Source organism: Monodon monoceros, unplaced genomic scaffold (assembly GCF_005190385.1).
Source record: "Monodon monoceros isolate NGI ecotype Baffin Bay Population unplaced genomic scaffold, NGI_Narwhal_1 Super_Scaffold_11, whole genome shotgun sequence".
Lineage (NCBI taxonomy): Eukaryota > Metazoa > Chordata > Mammalia > Artiodactyla > Monodontidae > Monodon > Monodon monoceros.
This window is the reverse complement of record NW_021703767.1, coordinates 128,683,133-128,699,268: the sequence shown is the minus strand read 5'-3', so window position 1 is coordinate 128,699,268 and position 16,136 is coordinate 128,683,133. Positions and strand designations below refer to the sequence as shown.

Below are 16,136 nucleotides of genomic sequence, written 5' to 3'. Positions count from 1 at the left end.
GATTTGTTCTGAGGTTCTTGCATATCCTAACTCATTTGACCTCACATCAGCTTTATGAGGCCCATACTTTTATGACCCCCTTTTTAAAGAAGAGAAAACTCACAGACATAGAAAACAAATTTATGATTACCAAAAGGGAAGGGGAGAGGGAGGGATAAATTAAGAGTTTGGGATTAACATATACACACTAATATATATAAAATAGATAACCAACAAGGACCTACTGTATAGCACAGGGAACTCTACTCAATATTTTGTAATAACCTATAAGGGAAAAAAATCTGAAAAAGAATATATATATATATACACACATAACTGAACAACTGTGCTGTACACCTGAAACTAACACATTGTAAATCAACTATACTTCGATAAAAAAATAAAATTAAAAAAATAAAATAAAGATGAGGAAACTGAGGCACAGAACAGTTAAATAACTTTTGCAAGGTCCCACAGCTAGGAGGTGACAGAGACAAGACTTTCAGCTTGGGTAGTTTGATTCCAGAGCCTGTGTGCCCAGCAACCCTCTAGATGGACGACAGCTCGCAGCATCCTGACCCTGGAGAGTTTCTGGGATGAGAAGTACACTTGTCTTAGATGGATTCCCAAGAGGCAGACCCCAAGTCTAGGACTCTACCAGGTGGCATATTATGGAGGTGTCCCCGGGAAGCCTGTGAGGGAGGAGGGAGCAAGCAAACCATCTCAGGCCAAGGGCCAGCTTCAGGGCAACTCAGGAGGGGAAGTTCCACCTCAGAGTTGTCCCAACCCCAAGCAAGGGGCTTTCACACCCCCATGCCTGTCAGTCATTCCCAGAGGACTCGCCCAGGGAACTGAAAAGTGGGCTCTGCTGGCCGGAGGGCACTGCTCCAAAAAAAGCCCCGACTGCGGACCCCGGGAAGTGAAAGCACAGGGAACCCACAGGCGCAAAATGGGTGGAAAAAACAATCCGAGGGGATGTGGCCGAGCGCTGACAGTGTCTGCTCTAGCAGCCGCACCTGAAATAGGGAAGAGGAGTTCGCAATCCTTTTTAAGCCTCAACAAGTACCCCACATATTTCTGAGCAACACAAATTCCTCCGATGTTGGCAAGCGCCCAGGAAACAAATCTTGTCAGAGGGTAGTCGAGGATAACTATTTCTGCAGGGCCTCCTCCCAGTAAACACAAAGTGCCTCTCTGAGCCCACGTGACCGTGGCCATGTCCACGGGGCCGGCCCACACCTCTGCAGCCACCTCCCAGCCCCAGCACACGCCGCGCTGCTCCGCCCTTCTCCCACGCCGGGAGAAACCCGCTCCATCTTCATGCGCGCTGCCCAGAAGCCTCTTCTGGAGCTCTAGAGGTCCCCCTTTGCTCCACCTAGTGGTCTCCCACCACCGCTGACCTGCCTTCTCCATCCAACTGTTCCAGCCACTCTTGCTCTACATGATAGGGGCCTAGGGCATGCCAGTCACTGCACTGATTTTCGTTCCCTCGTTGTTTTGTGACGTTATCTCATTCTTCTTAATCATGAAATATGTCAAACACATATAAAGGGGTGCCCAACATCCTAAAGTGTCCACCTTAATGTTATTTGCTACAGACCTCTTTTAAAAACACAAAATCAAAGATTCCAGATACAACTGAAACACCCTTTGTGCTGCTCCGTCCTGATTCCATTCCCCTCCGCAGAGGCCACCACTGCTTTACATTTGGCACTTATCATTCCCAAAAGTGTTGTTTCAATTTTACTATATATGTATATAAATCCTTTATTGGATTGTTTTGCATGATTTTAAACTTTATATTCAATTGCATTACACTGTGTATTAGTCAGGGTTCTCCAGAAAAACAGAACCAATAGGATGTTTCGAGAGAGAGAGAGATTTATTTTAAGGAATTGGCTCACACTATAATGAGGCTAGAAGTCCAAAATCAAGGTGCCCGCAGGTTGGAGATCCAGGGAAGAGCTGTTGTTCCAGGTCAAGTCCAAAGGCCATCTGCCGGCTCTGGGGACATCAGTTCAGAATAGTTTAGAATAGTTTGTTCTATTCAGGCCTTCAGTTGACTGGATGAGTCCCCGCCAACGTTGTGGAAGACAAGCCACTTTACTCAGAGCCACCAATTCAAATGTTAATCTCATCCAGAGTAATGTTTGACCAAATCTCTGGGCACCATGGCCCAGCCAAATTGACACATAAAATTAACCATCACACACTACTTCCTTCAGCAATTTGCTTTCTTCACTCCTCATTTTGATTTTGAGATTTATCCATGTTTATACATAGAGCATTTCATTGTATTTATACCATAGGTTATGAATTTTTCTGCTGATGGATAGAGGTTGCTTTCGGTTTCACTATCACAAACAGGAGGGGCATGAACCTTCTCGTGCACACATGGGAGAGCCCCCCTAGGTCCGAGGTGGGCAAACTATAGGCAGAAATCTAACCAGGCGCCTGCTTTTGTAAATAAGGTTTGACTGGAACACAGTCACACCCGTTCATGTACTAATTGTCTAAGGCTGCTTTCATACTCCCAAGCAGAGATGTGTAGTTGCAACAAAGACCACAAAACCTAAAGTATTTCCTCCCTGGCCCACTATAGAAAGAGTTTCTGGGAATTCCTTGGTGGTCCAGTGGTTAGGACTCTGCACTCTCACTGCGGAGGACCCGGGTTCAATCCCTGGTTGGGGAACTAAGATCTCACAAGCTTCGTGATGAGACCAAAATAAAAAAAAAAAAAAGAAAGAGTTTCTTCCCCGGCTCCAGGTCAGTACCTAGGAGCAGAATGGGCTGTGCCCATCATCAGCTTTTACACGGCATTGTCAAGTGGCTCTCCAAAGTGGCTGCATCAATTTACCCTCCTGGAGACAGTGTGTGAGATCCCCACTTTCTTCACATCCTCACCTCCCAAAGGTTTGCCAGTCTGATACTTGTGAACTGGTTTCTCATCCTTATTTCACGTTTGGCTCTTTAAACACATATCACTTATTCATTCAACAAACGTCTATTAAGGGATCATTGTGTGCCTGGTACTATCAAGATAAAGCTGCCTCTTTTACAAGAGAAAACACTGAGCTACTTAGTATGAGAATCACAGCTCAAACATGGTGGTAAGGCAAGATGGTTGTGTGTGGGTATTGCAGGCATGCCCTGGAGAGGGTAGCACCATGAACATAAAATCAAACAGCGGACATTGTTCTGCAGGCCTGAGGATGCTCAGTTGGAAAATAAAACAACAATTTGGCTCTCTGCCCACAGCTTCTGACAGGGGCACCTCCATCGCAATTCTTAGCAGAAAGGACTTATATTTCACACTGGCATCAGTAGAGTTGCTGAGTAATTAAACTGGTTTTCAGTCTTCTCTTTTGACCTTAGAAAATAAAACATCTGCAATTATAAGAGAAAGACTAAGTGTGAGAAGAAACTCTCCATAATTTATACAGCAAGACATACAGCTTTATTGTTTAAAGTTACCAAGATAGCCAATAAATAAAGGAAAAGGGAGGTGGAGTGTGAGTGAGCGAAATCTTCATTTGTCCGCCAGGAAGTCAATAAATAATGCCTGTGGCTGACAACTCAAACAATCAAGAAGTTTGTAGAAATATGGGGCAAGCTCTGGACAAGTGAACAGCTGGGGACTAGGACATGGGGAGAGGAAAATGTGGGAAAGGGAACGCTTTTCTTTACAAGCCTTTATAAGCATCTCTTTTTAGTATTGTTTAATTTTTTAAACCAATGTATGTATTGCTTTGATAATTTTTAAATTGAAATACAAGAAGTACAAAAGAGAGCATCTGAAATAATTATAGATGAAGTGATATGTATGTAATAACCTCAGAGATAGGAGTAGAGGTCAGTGGGAATAGAGATTTTTTTTTTAATTAGCCGTGAGATTGTCATTGTTGAAGTAAGGAGGTGAGTCTCTCTCTACCTTTATATGTAGTTTGATGGAGTTGAAATTTCCCACAATAAAAAGTTTTTTTGAAAAAAGAAAAAAGAGCAATGAGCTGTGTCAGACTGATACAGATTAAAATCAGCTGGGCCACTTAGTTCTGGGGGCAAGTTCCTGAACTCTCTGGGCCTCAGTTTCCCCATCTGTATAATGGAAATTATACAGATGCACCCATTCTGAGGGCAGAGGTGAGAGACTGTACCTGTCTCAGGGACACATATTAGTGGTGGGGAAAGACAGAAAAATATCAGAATAAAGTCTAACATGGCAACTACAGTGATCGAGGTATACCCACACGGAATATGGGAAGTACAGAGGATGACCAGGGCAGCCTGAGTTGGTTTTTTTTAATTTATTTTATGGAAGTATAATTGATTTACAATGTTGTATTAATTCCTGAGCTGGGTTTTGAAGGATGGGTAGGAGTTCACCTGGCAGATAAGGAAAGCATAGAGGCTGGATGGCCTAGTTAGGTCATGACACACAGAGGTAGCAACATGAGTCAAGGTCTGGAAGCTGGAGAGGCCCATGTCTGTTCAGAAAAACAGTTCAGCCTATAGCAGGGGAGAGAAAAAGAGATAAAGCCAGTGAAGAGCAGGGCCAAGTTGTGAGGGTTTATTCAAGAGCACACCCCTGAATAAATTCAAATTGCATCTTAGTAAGTTCATTCCAGTAGAAAGGGGAATGAGAAGTTGGAAAGCAGTTGCTCCAAATCTAGGAAGCAAAGAGAGGCAGAGAGACAGAGATATCACAGAGGGAGACCAGCTGGCTGCCCAAACAGAGCCTCCCAGGGTCACTGTATCTTGATGTGCCTGGTGCTCAACACTCAGATTTTATTAGGGCATGTGTAGAAAATTAGGCCCTGAAGGGCCGGGTCATGACACATACACCCAGGCTTACATACTGGTGTACCGTGGCAGTTAAACTCTTTAGTGCCCAGAGCAAGCCCTCCTATATCCAGCCAAGGTAGCTGCAGGCAGGATGCTGGGTGAGCCCAGAGCCAGAACTTGTGGGAACAGGATGAGGGAGGCCTCCGCAGAAGGTGAAGCCTAGGGGACTTTGTCCTCCTCAAGACAGAGGGCAGCCTCTAGGGGCCAGGTCCTCCTGATCACCCAGCACTGTGAACACCAGCACCCACCAGCTCTGGCCTCTCACTCCACACTCCTCCGACCTCTCCTACTAAGACCTTCTTCCCTCAGCCAGAGCGCAGCGTGATGATGAGGTCAAGGGTTACATGCAGTACAACTCAGAAGTGCCCACCATCCTGAACTTGCCCGGAAGACCCGACCTTAGCCCTCAGTGTGCCTGATTCTCCCGGGACCCACAGTGGCTGTGACTGTGCTTGGGGGGAGCTGTCTGGGACATGGCACACTCTTCACTACCTGATGACACGTCCCCTAACTCCACTTGCAGGGGCAACCTTAACTCACTGCGTGGGCTTCATATTTTCCATCTTCAGGTAACAACTATCAGGTTGAACCAGAAAAGAGACGATTGGGGCTCGAAGCAAGGCTGCATAAGCGACAGGAATGGAGTGAAGCTCATCAGTGTGGGGAATTGATATGTTCTGATTTGGGAGTGAAGGGGAGGGAGGTACCAAAGGTGATTCTCAGGTTGGAACTAGGTAGGAACCTGGGTGTCCCTGGAGGGTCTCCCCTTCCTGGTTGTCCATGAAGAAGCAGCACTATTTCTGGGCTCATGAATCCAACTGTATGTCCTGTACCAGACACTGTGCTGGGGATGAACAACAGCAGGACAGAAAGGCAGTGCCTGGCCTCAAGGAGTTTATATTCTGGCAGCAAATACAGAGATAACAACTAATAAACCAATAAACAAAAATTGGTAATAATTACAAGCTGTGCTAAGTGTTTTAAAGAAAGTGAACAAGGCAGAGAGGGACAGAGAGGAAGGAGGTCCTACCTTAGGCAGGGTGATCAGGTTGCGGGAGCCACCCAAACACAGGAGAGGCGAGAGCAGTCCAGGCAGAGGAGTCCACACGTGCTTAAGCCTCAAGGCAGGAGAGAGGCCCGCGTGGTCCACAAAGACCCGGCACCAGCAGGGTGGAGCCTGTGAGCAGTGGGAAGATTGACACACATGCAGGGCCTTGAGGGAGGCTGTCAGAAGCTTGGATTTTATCTTAGACACAAGAAACACCTCAGAAGAGTTTTAAGTTAATTTAATCAGAGTGACAACATCTGATGTGAAGAGTTGAAGAAAATCACTCTGGAAGCAGGATGAAGAATGGACTCAAGCAGGAGAGGAGAGAGGATTAAGAGGATGTTGCCATGGGGTCGGAGGGCGTGACGGGGGTGTGCAGCAGGGTGACATCAGTGGAGATGTGAGAAGTAGATGGATTTGAGATACATTGGGGCGGGGGGGATTGACTAACCTTGGTGTTGGATTAGATGTGGGAGATGAGAGAAAGCACGATGTCAAGACTCCCTGGTTTCTGTTAGTACTGTTTACTGGCATGGAGCTGGAGGGGGGGCGCAATTTGCTTTTAGAGGGCAAAAATTCCATTTTGGCCACGTTAAGCTTGAGACATCTGAGCCAAGTAGAGATGTCAAGGAGAGAATGGTACTCAAGGCTAGAGTAGAAAGGAAGGTTCTGAGCTAGAGATATAAATGCAGAAGTCATCCGCACATACATTTCAAGCCGTGTGAATGGATCAGATAACTCAAGTGATTAAAGAGAAAAAGCCCCAGGACCCAGTCCTGAGAACTCTAGCATTTAGAGGTCAGACAAGGGAGACAGACTTCATGCAGGAGGAAGCCGAAAGATGGCCAACAAAGTAGGAAGAGCAGGGGAGAGTGGTTCATGGAAGCCAAGAGAGGAAAGTGTGTCTCATGACGAACGTAGCGGCACATCAGGATGAGCACAGAGAGGCACCCGGCTGGCTGGTGACAAGCTGGCCTTCACCATCCTGGTGAAGACGCAGTAAGAGTAGGGTATAGGGACAAATGATGATTTCTTGTTCATTTATTGCTGGAAGCAAGTCATGCTGAGCATTCATCCTAAACTTGAAAGTCAAACAAATGTGAAAAGTGTTCTCTTGCATCTGCCAGTGCACCAGCTGAGTCTCATTTCCCAGGGCCCAGTCTTACCCACCTCCACCCACCTCCTCCCTCACCTGCAGCTCTGGTTGCTGGGATGCCAATATCATTAACTCCAAATAAAGCTCTAATTATACCCTTGGGCCCAAATGATAACGCTTTTGAAAATGCTGCTCATCCTTGCCTTTTTGAAACACAATGAAAGTAAAATCCCTCACCTGCCACCACCAGCTCCATTTATTTATTTATTTTTTTAACATCTTTATTGGGGTACAATTGCTTTACAATGGTGTGTTAGTTTCTGCTCTATAATAGAGTGAATCAGTTATATATATACATATGTTCCCATATGTCCTCCCTCTTGCGTCTCCCTCCCTCCCACTCTCCCTATCCCACCCCTCCAGGCTGTCACAAAGCACCGAGCTAATATCCCTGTGCCATGCGGCTGCTTCCCACTAGCTATCTACCTTACTACGTTTGTTAGTGTGTGTATGTCCATGACTCTCTCTCGCCCTGTCAAAGCTCACCCTTCCCCCTCCCCATATCCTCAAGTCCGTTCTCCAGTAGGTCTGCGTCTCTATTCCCGTCCCACCCCTAGGTTCTTCATGACATGCTTTTTTTTCTTAAATTCCATATATATGTGTTAGCATACGGTATTTGTCTTTTTCTTTCTGACTTACTTCACTCTGTATGACAGACTCTAGGTCTATCCATCTCATTACAAATAACTCAATTTCGTTTCTTTTTAAGGCTGAGTAATATTCCATTGTATATATGTGCCACATCTTCTTTATCCATTCATCCGATGATGGGCACTTAGGTTGTTTCCATCTCCGGGCTATTGTAAATAGAGCTGCAATGAACATTTTGGTACATGACTCTTTTTGAATTTTGGTTTTCTCAGGGTACATGCCCAGTAGTGGGATTGCTGGGTCATATGGTAATTCTATTTGTAGTTTTTTAAGGAACCTCCATACTGTTCTCCATAGTGGCTGAACCAATTCACATTTCCACCAGCAGTGCAAGAGTGTTCCCTTTTCTCCACACCCTCTCCAGCATTTATTTTTTCTAGATTTTTTGATGATGGCCATTCTGACTGGTGTGAGATGATATCTCATTGTAGTTTTGATTTGCATTTCTCTAATGATTAATGATGTTGAGCATTCTTTCATGTGTTTGTTGGCATTCTGTATATCCTCTTTGGAGAAATGTCTATTTAGGTCTTCTGCCCATTTTTGGACTGGGTTGTTTTTTTGTTATTGAGCTGCATGAGCTGCTTGTAAATTTTGGAGATTAATCCTTTGTCAGTTGCTTCATTTGCAAATATTTTCTCCCATTCTGAGGGTTGTCTTTTGGTCTTGTTTATGGTTTCCTTTGCTGTGCAAAAGCTTTGAAGTTTCATTAGGTCCCATTTGTTTATTTTTGTTTTTATTTCCATTACTCTAGGAGGTGGGTCAGAAAGGATCTTGCTGTGATTTATGTCATAGAGTGTTCTGCCTATGTTTTCCTCTAAGAGTTTGATAGTTTCTGGCCTTATTTAGGTCTTTAATCCATTTTGAGCTTATTTTTGTGTATGGTGTTAGGGGGTGATCTAATCTCATACTTTTACATGTACCTGTCCAGTTTTCCCAGCACCACTTATTGAAGAGGCTGTCCTTTCTCCACTGTACATTCCTGCCACCTTTATCAAAGATAAGGTGTCCATATGTGCGTGGGTTTATCTCGGGGCTTTCTATCCTGTCCCATTGATCTATCTTTCTGTTTTTGTGCCAGTACCATACTGTCTTGATTACTGTAGCTTTGTAGTATAGTCTGAAGTCAGGGAGCCTGATTCCTCCAGCTCCTTTTTTCGTTCTCAAGATTGCTTTGGCTATTCGGGGTCTTTTGTGTTTCCATACAAATTGTGAAATTTTTTGTACTAGTTCTGTGAAAAATACCAGTGGTAGTTTGATAGGGATTGCATTGAATCTGTAGATTGCTTTGGGTAGTAGAGTCATTTTCACAATGTTGATTCTTCCAATCCAAGAACATGGTATATCTCTCCATCTATTTGTATAATCTTTATTTTTCTTTCATCAGTGTCTTATAATTTTCTGCATACAGGTCTTTTGTCTCCTTAGGTAGGTTTATTCCTAGATATTTTATTCTTTTTGTTGCAGTGGTAAATGGGAGTGTTTTCTTGATTTCACTTTCAGATTTTTCATCATTAGTATACAGGAATGCCAGAGATTTCTGTGCATTAATTTTGTATCCTGCTACTTTACCAAATTCATTGATTAGCTCTAGTAGTTTTCTGGTAGCATCTTTAGGATTCTCTATGTATAGTATCATGTCATCTGCAAACAGTGACAGCTTTACTTCTTCTTTTCCGATTTGGATTCCTTTTATTTCCTTTTCTTCTCTGATTGCTGTGGCTAAAACTTCCAAAACTATGTTGAATAAGAGTGGTGAGAGTGGGCAACCTTGTCTTGTTCCTGATCTTAGTGGAAATGCTTTCAGTTTTTCACCATTGAGGACGATGTTGGCTGTGGGCTTGTCATATATGGCGTTTATTATGTTGAGGAAAGTTCCCTCTATGCCTACTTTCTGCAGGGTTTTTATCATAAATGGGTGTTGAATTTTGTTGAAAGCTTTCTCTGCATCTATTGAGATGATCATATGGTTTTTCTCCTTCAATTTGTTAATATGGTTTATCACATTGATAGATTTGCGTATATTGAAGATTCCTTGCATTCCTGGAATAAACACCACTTGATCATGGTGTATGATCCTTTTAATGTGCTGTTGGATTCTGTTTGCTAGTATTTTGTTGAGGATTTTTGCATCTATGTTCATCAGTGATATTGGCCTGTAGTTTTCTTTCTTTGTGACATCCTTGTCTGGTTTTGGTATCAAGGTGATGGTGGCCTCGCAGAAGGAATTTGGGAGTGTTCCTCCCTCTGCTATATTTTGGAAGAGTTTGAGAAGGACAGGTGTTAGCTCTTCTCTAAACGTTTGATAGAATTCACCTGTGAAGCCATCTGGTCCTGGGCTTTTGTTTGTTGGAAGATTTTTAATCACAGTTTCAATTTCAGTGCTTGTGATTGGTCTGTTCATATTTTCTATTTCTTCCTGATCCAGTCTTGGCAGGTTGTGCATTTCTAAGAATTTGTCCATTTCTTCCAGATTGTCCATTTTATTGGCATAGAGTTGCTTGTAGTAAACTCTCATGATTTTTTTTATTTCTGCAGTGTCAGTTGTTACCTCTCCTTTTTCATTTCTAATTCTATTGATTTGAGTCTTCTCCCTTTTTTTCTTGATGAGTCTGGCTAGTGGTTTATCTATTTTGTTTATCTTCTCAAAGAACCAGCTTTTAGTTTTATTGATCTTTGCTATTGTTTCCTTCATTTCTTTTTCATTTATTTCTGATCTGATTTTTATGATTTCTTTCCTTCTGCTAGCTTTGGGGTTTTTTTGTTCTTCTTTCTCTAATTGCTTGAGGTGCAAGGTTAGGTTGTTTATTCGAGATGTTTCCTGCTTCTTAAGGTGGGCTTGTATTGCTATAAACTTCCCCCTTAGAACTGCTTTTGCTGCATCCCATAGGTTTTGGGTCGTTGTGTCTCCACTATCATTTGTTTCTAGGTAGTTTTTTATTTCCTCTTTGATTTCTTCAGTGATCACTTCATTATTAAGTAGTGTAGTGTTTAGCCTCCATGTGTTTGTATTTCTTACAGATCTTTTCCTGTAAGTGATATCTAGTCTCATGGCGTTGTGGTCAGAAAAGGTACTTGATACAATTTCAATTTTCTTAAATTTACCAAGGCTTGATTTGTGACCCAAGATATGATCTATCCTGGAGAATGTTCCATGAGCACTTGAGAAAAATGTGTATTCTCTTGTTTTTGGATGGAGTGTCCTATAAATATCAATTAAGTCCATCTTGTTTAATGTATCATTTAAAGCTTGTGTTTCCTTATTTATTTTCATTTTGGATGATCTGTCCATGGGTGAAAGTGGGGTGTTAAAGTCCCCTACTATGAATGTGTTACTGTCGATCTCCCCTTTTATGGCTGTTAGTATTTGCCTTATGTATTGAGGTTCTCCTATGTTGGGTGCATAAATATTTACAATTGTTATATCTTCTTCTTGGATCAATCCCTTGATCATTACGTAGTGTCCTTCTTTGTCTCTTTTAATAGTCCTTATTTTAAAGTCTATTTTGTCTGATATGAGAATTGCTACTCCAGCTTTCTTTTGGTTTCCATTTGCATGGAATATCTTTTTCCATCCCCTTACTTTCAGTCTGTATGTGTCTCTAGGACTGAAGTGGGTCTCTTGTAGACAGCATATATAAGGGTATTGTTTATGTATCCATTCAGCCAATCTGTGTCTTTTGGTGGGAGCATTTAGTCCATTTACATTTAAGGTAATTATCGATATGTATGTTCCTATTCCCATTTTCTAAATTGTTTTGGGTTCATTATTATAGGTCTTTTCCTTCTCTTGTGTTTCTTGTCTAGAGAAGTTCCTTTAGCATTTGTTGTAAAGCTGGTTTGGTGGTGCTGAACTCTCTCAGCTTTTGCTTGCCTGTAAAGGTTTTAATTTCTCCATCAAATCTGAATGAGATCCTTGCTGGGTAGAGTAGTCTTGGTTGCAGGTTTTTCTCCTTCATCACTTTCAGTATGTCCTGCCACTCCCTTCTGGCTTTAGGGTTTCTGCTGAGAGATCAGCTGTTAGCCTTATGGGGATTCCCTTGTGTGTTATTTGTTGTTTTTCCCTTGCTGCTTTTAATATGCTTTCTTTGTATTTAATTTTTGACAGTTTGATTAATATGTGTCTTGGCGTATTTCTCCTTGGATTTATCCTGTATGGGACTCTCTGTGCTTCCTGGACTTGATTAACTATTTCCTTTCCCATATTACGGAAGTTTTCAACTATAATCTCTTCAAATATTTTCTCAGTCCCTTTCTTTTTCTCTTCTTCTTCTGGAACCCCTATAATTCGAATGTTGGTGCGTTTAATGTTGTCCCAGAGGTCTCTGAGACTGTCCTCAGTTCTTTTCATTCTTTTTTCTTTATTCTGCTCTGCAGTAGTTATTTCCACTACTTTATCTTCCAGGTCACTTATCCGTTCTTCTGCCTCAGTTATTCTGCTATTGATCCCTTCTAGAGTATTTTTAATTTCATTTATTGCGTTGTTCATCGTTGCTTGTTTCATCTTTATTTCTTCTAGGTCCTTGTTAACTGTTTCTTGCATTTTGTCCATTCTATTTCCAAGATTTCGGATCATCCTTACTATCATTATTCTGAATTCTTTTTCAGGTAGACTGCCTATTTCCTCTTCATTTGTTAGGTCTGGTGGGTTTTTATCTTGCTCCTTCATCTGCTGTGTGTTTTTCTGTCTTCTCATTTTGCTTATCTTACTGTGTTTGGAGTCTCCTTTTTGCAGGCTACAGGTTCGTAGTTCCCTTTGTTTTTGATGTCTGTCTCCAGTGGCTAAGGTTGTTTCAGTGGGTTGTGTAGGCTTCCTGGTGGAGGGGACTAGTGCCTGTGTTGTGGTGGATGAGGCTGGATCTTGTCTCTCTAGTGGGCAGGTTCACGTTTGGTGGTGTGTTTTGGGGTGTCTGTGGCCTTATTATGATTTTAGGCCGCCTCTCTGCTAATGGGTGGGGTTGTGTTCCTGTTTTGCTAGTTGTTTGGCATAGGTTGTCCAGCACTGTGGCTTGCTGGTCGTTGAGTGAAGCTGGGTGCTGGTGTTAAGATGGAGGTCTCTGGGAGATTTCCACCATTTAATATTATGTGGAGCTGGGAGGTCTCTTGTTGACCAGTGACCTGAAGTTGGCTCTCCTACCTCAGAGGCAGAGCCCTGACTCCTGGCTGGAGCACCAAGAGCCTTTCATCCACACGGCTCAGAATAAAAGGGAGAAAAAGTAGAGAGAATTAGTAGAAGTATGAGGAAAGAAAGAAGGAAAGGAGGAAAGGAAGGAAGGAAGAAAGAAGCAAAGAAGGAAATAAAGGAGGGAGGGAGGGAGGGAGGAAGGAAGAAAGGAGGGAAAGAAAGAAAAAAGACAGAAAGAAGGAAGATACAGTAAAAATAAAATAAAGTATAATATAGTTATTGAATTAAAAATATTTAGAAAAAAAAAAAGGGATGGATAGAACCTTAGGACAAATGTTGAAAGCAAAGCTATACAGAGAAAATCTTACACAGAAGCATACACATACACCCTCACAAAAAGAGGTAAAGGGGGAAAAATCATAAATCTTGCTCTCAGAGACCACCTCCTCAATTTGGGGTGATTCGTTGTCTAAAGGAGGGAAGGAAGGAAGGAAAGAAAGAAAGATAGAACGAAGGTAAAGTATCATAAAGTTATTACAATTAAAATTAATTATTAAGAAAAAAATTTTTTAAAAAAACCATGGACGGATAGAGTCCTAGGACAAATGGTGGAAGCAAGATTATACAGACAAGATCTCACACAGAAGCATACACGTACCCATTCACAAAAAGAGGAAAAGAGAAAAAAATCATAGATCTCGCTCCTAAAGTCCACCTCTTCAATTTGGGATCATTCCTTATCTATTCAGGTATTCCACAGATGCAGGGTATATCAAGTTGATTGTGGAGCTTTAATCCGCTGCTTCTGAGGCTGCTGGGAGAGATTTCCCTTTCTCTTCTTTGTTCTCACAGCTCACAGGAGCTCAGCTTTGGATTTGGCCCTGCCTCTGCGTGTAGGTCGCTGGAGGGCGTCTATTTTTTGCTCAGACAGGACTGGGTTAAAGGAGCCGCTGATTCGGGGGTGGGGCCGGGGGTGGGGGGGGAAGGAGGGGCACTGCGTGCGGGGCGGGCCTGCGGCGGCAGAGGCCGGCGTGACGTTGCACCAGCCTGAGGCCCGCCGTGCGTTCTCCCGGGGAAGTTGTCCCTGGATCCCGGGAACCTGGCAGTGGCGGGCTGCACAGGCTCCGCGGAAGAGGGGTGTGGAGAGTGACCTGTGCTCGCACACAGGCCCCTTGGTGGCGGCAGCAGCAGCCTTAGCGTCTCCCGCCCGGCTCTGGGGTCCGCGCTTTTAGCCGCGGCTCGCGCCCGTCTCTGGAGTTCCTTTAAGCAGCGCTCTTAAACCCCTCTCCTCGCGCACCAGGAAACAAAGAGGGAAGAAAAAGTCTCTTGCCTCTTCAGCAGGTGCAGACTTTTCCCCGGACTTCCTCCCGGCTAGCCGTGGTGCACTAATCCCTTTAGGCTATGTTCAAGCCGCCAACCCCAGTCCTCTCCCTGCGCTCCGTCCGAAACCGAAACCCAAGCCTCAGCTCGCAGCCCCGCCCTCCCCGGCGGGTGAGCCTCTCGGGCTGGTGAGTGCCGGTCGGCACCAATCCTCTGTGCGGGAATCTCCCCGCCTTGCCTTTCGCACCCGTCGCTGTGCACTCCTCCGCGGTCCCGAGCTCCCTCCTCCGCCTCCCGCAGTCTCCGCCCGCAAAGGGGCTTCCTAGTGTGTGGAAACTTTTCCTCCTTCACAGCTCCCTCCCACTGGTGCAGGTGCCGTCCTTATTCTTTTGTCTCTGTTTTTTCTTTTGCCCTACCCAGGTACGTGGGGAGTTTCTTGCCTTTTGGGAGGTCTGAGGTCTTCTGCCAGCCTTCAGTAGGTGTTCTGTAGGAGTTGTTCCACGTGTAGATGTATTTCTGGTGTATCCGTGGGGAGGAAGGCGATCTCCGCGTCTTACTCTTCCGCCATCTTCAAGCCGTCCTCTCCATTTATTTTTATAACTGCATCCGCAGTGAGAATGGCAGTAGGAAAGGGTAAAATCCTCATCATCGTATTACCAGGGACCAGGGCTTTGCAAATGACTATGGACGGAAAAACTGAAAGAAAACATGAAGCCACTAGATAGAAGTCTTCATTCAGCCAACTGTGCATCCAGAAAAAGCAGAGTGGGGACAGTGCCAGACCACACATACCCAGCAGACTCCCTCAACAATCACTGAACAACTGCTCTGTCCTAAAACGAATAACAACAATAAAGATGGCTACCATTCCTGCTTACTCTGCTCCAGGCATTCAGCCAGTGCTTTGCATCTGCTCATTTGTTTCTCACAACTATCCCAGGGGGCAGGGAGTGGCATTATCCACATTCTACAGATGAGGAAACTGAATCTTAGAGTCACTTATCTGGTAACTGGCCCAAATTGGTGAGGGAGGAGCTGGGGTCAAGAATAGGCTAATGTGGTCATTGCCTGCATACTGTTTACACTGCGTGGAGAGACGGGGACATGCTCCGCTGTGGGGGGAATGTGACCCAGATGCAGGATGATTCAAGGAGGGAGGTAGGGAGACAGCTAGGGCCCATGTGCAGCCAGTAGCTCTGGCTAAAAGCCTAGGGGCCATCCTCAATTCCTCTCCCTCACTCTCCCCATGACTGCTCCATCCCCACCATCCCTCAACCGCCCTAGTAAAAGCCACCATCACCTCCCCTGGATGAGTGCAGAAGCCCCCTAGCTGGGCCCTTGGCATGGCCCCCTGTGTCCCACAGGAGTCAGGGGGATCCACTTACCACACAGGTTACCCCTGTGCCTGCTCAAAACCTTCCATTGGCATCCCAGCAAATGCCACTTCCTTCCCACTCTTCCCAAGGCCTTCCCCCCAGGATCTGGTCTTTGCCTGCCTTTCTAACCGCATCTCCTACCATAGCTGCTGATTCCTCAAAACCAGCACAGAGCCTGGCACAGAGGAAATAGTAATCACGTGCTGAAGACATGAAGGCAGTAATGGATGAGCGAATAAAGAAGCTTCGTAGAGGAAGCCACGTTCGAGAGGAGCGTTAAAGTGGGGAAGGGTTTCTCAGGTGGCCAGGGCCAGGGAGTGTCAGGTGGTAAGACCAGGTGTTCTAGGCAGAGGCAACGGCGTGGGTCAGGACAGCAAGGAGGTCCAGGAGCAGTCTGGAGGCGGCCTGAGCAGGACCGGAGGCAGGTCTGTGCAAAGCAAAGGCTGTCAAAGTCAAGTGTGTATCATAAGCCCCTGGAAAGCATGTTAAAACACACATCATTAGGACCCACTCCAGAGATTCTGACTCAGACATCTGAGGTAGGGTCTGAGAATGTGCATTTCTCACAAGTTTCAGGTGGCTGATGCTGCCGGTCCAGGGACCACACTTTGAGAACCACTGGTGTAAATTCTGCTAAGG

The 16,136-nt window shown here is 44.5% G+C and overlaps 1 protein-coding gene and 1 non-coding gene across 2 annotated transcripts in view; both read left to right on the top strand.

Annotated features, from left to right (window-relative positions):
* The window catches only part of BFSP2 (beaded filament structural protein 2), a 73,218-nt gene that overhangs the window by 24,930 nt on the left and 32,152 nt on the right, over window positions 1–16,136 (top strand). The gene's annotated exons all lie outside the window — the stretch shown is intronic.
* TRNAE-CUC lies at window positions 2,599–2,671 on the top strand. Its single transcript has one exon. It is a non-coding gene; the product is annotated as a tRNA-Glu (tRNA).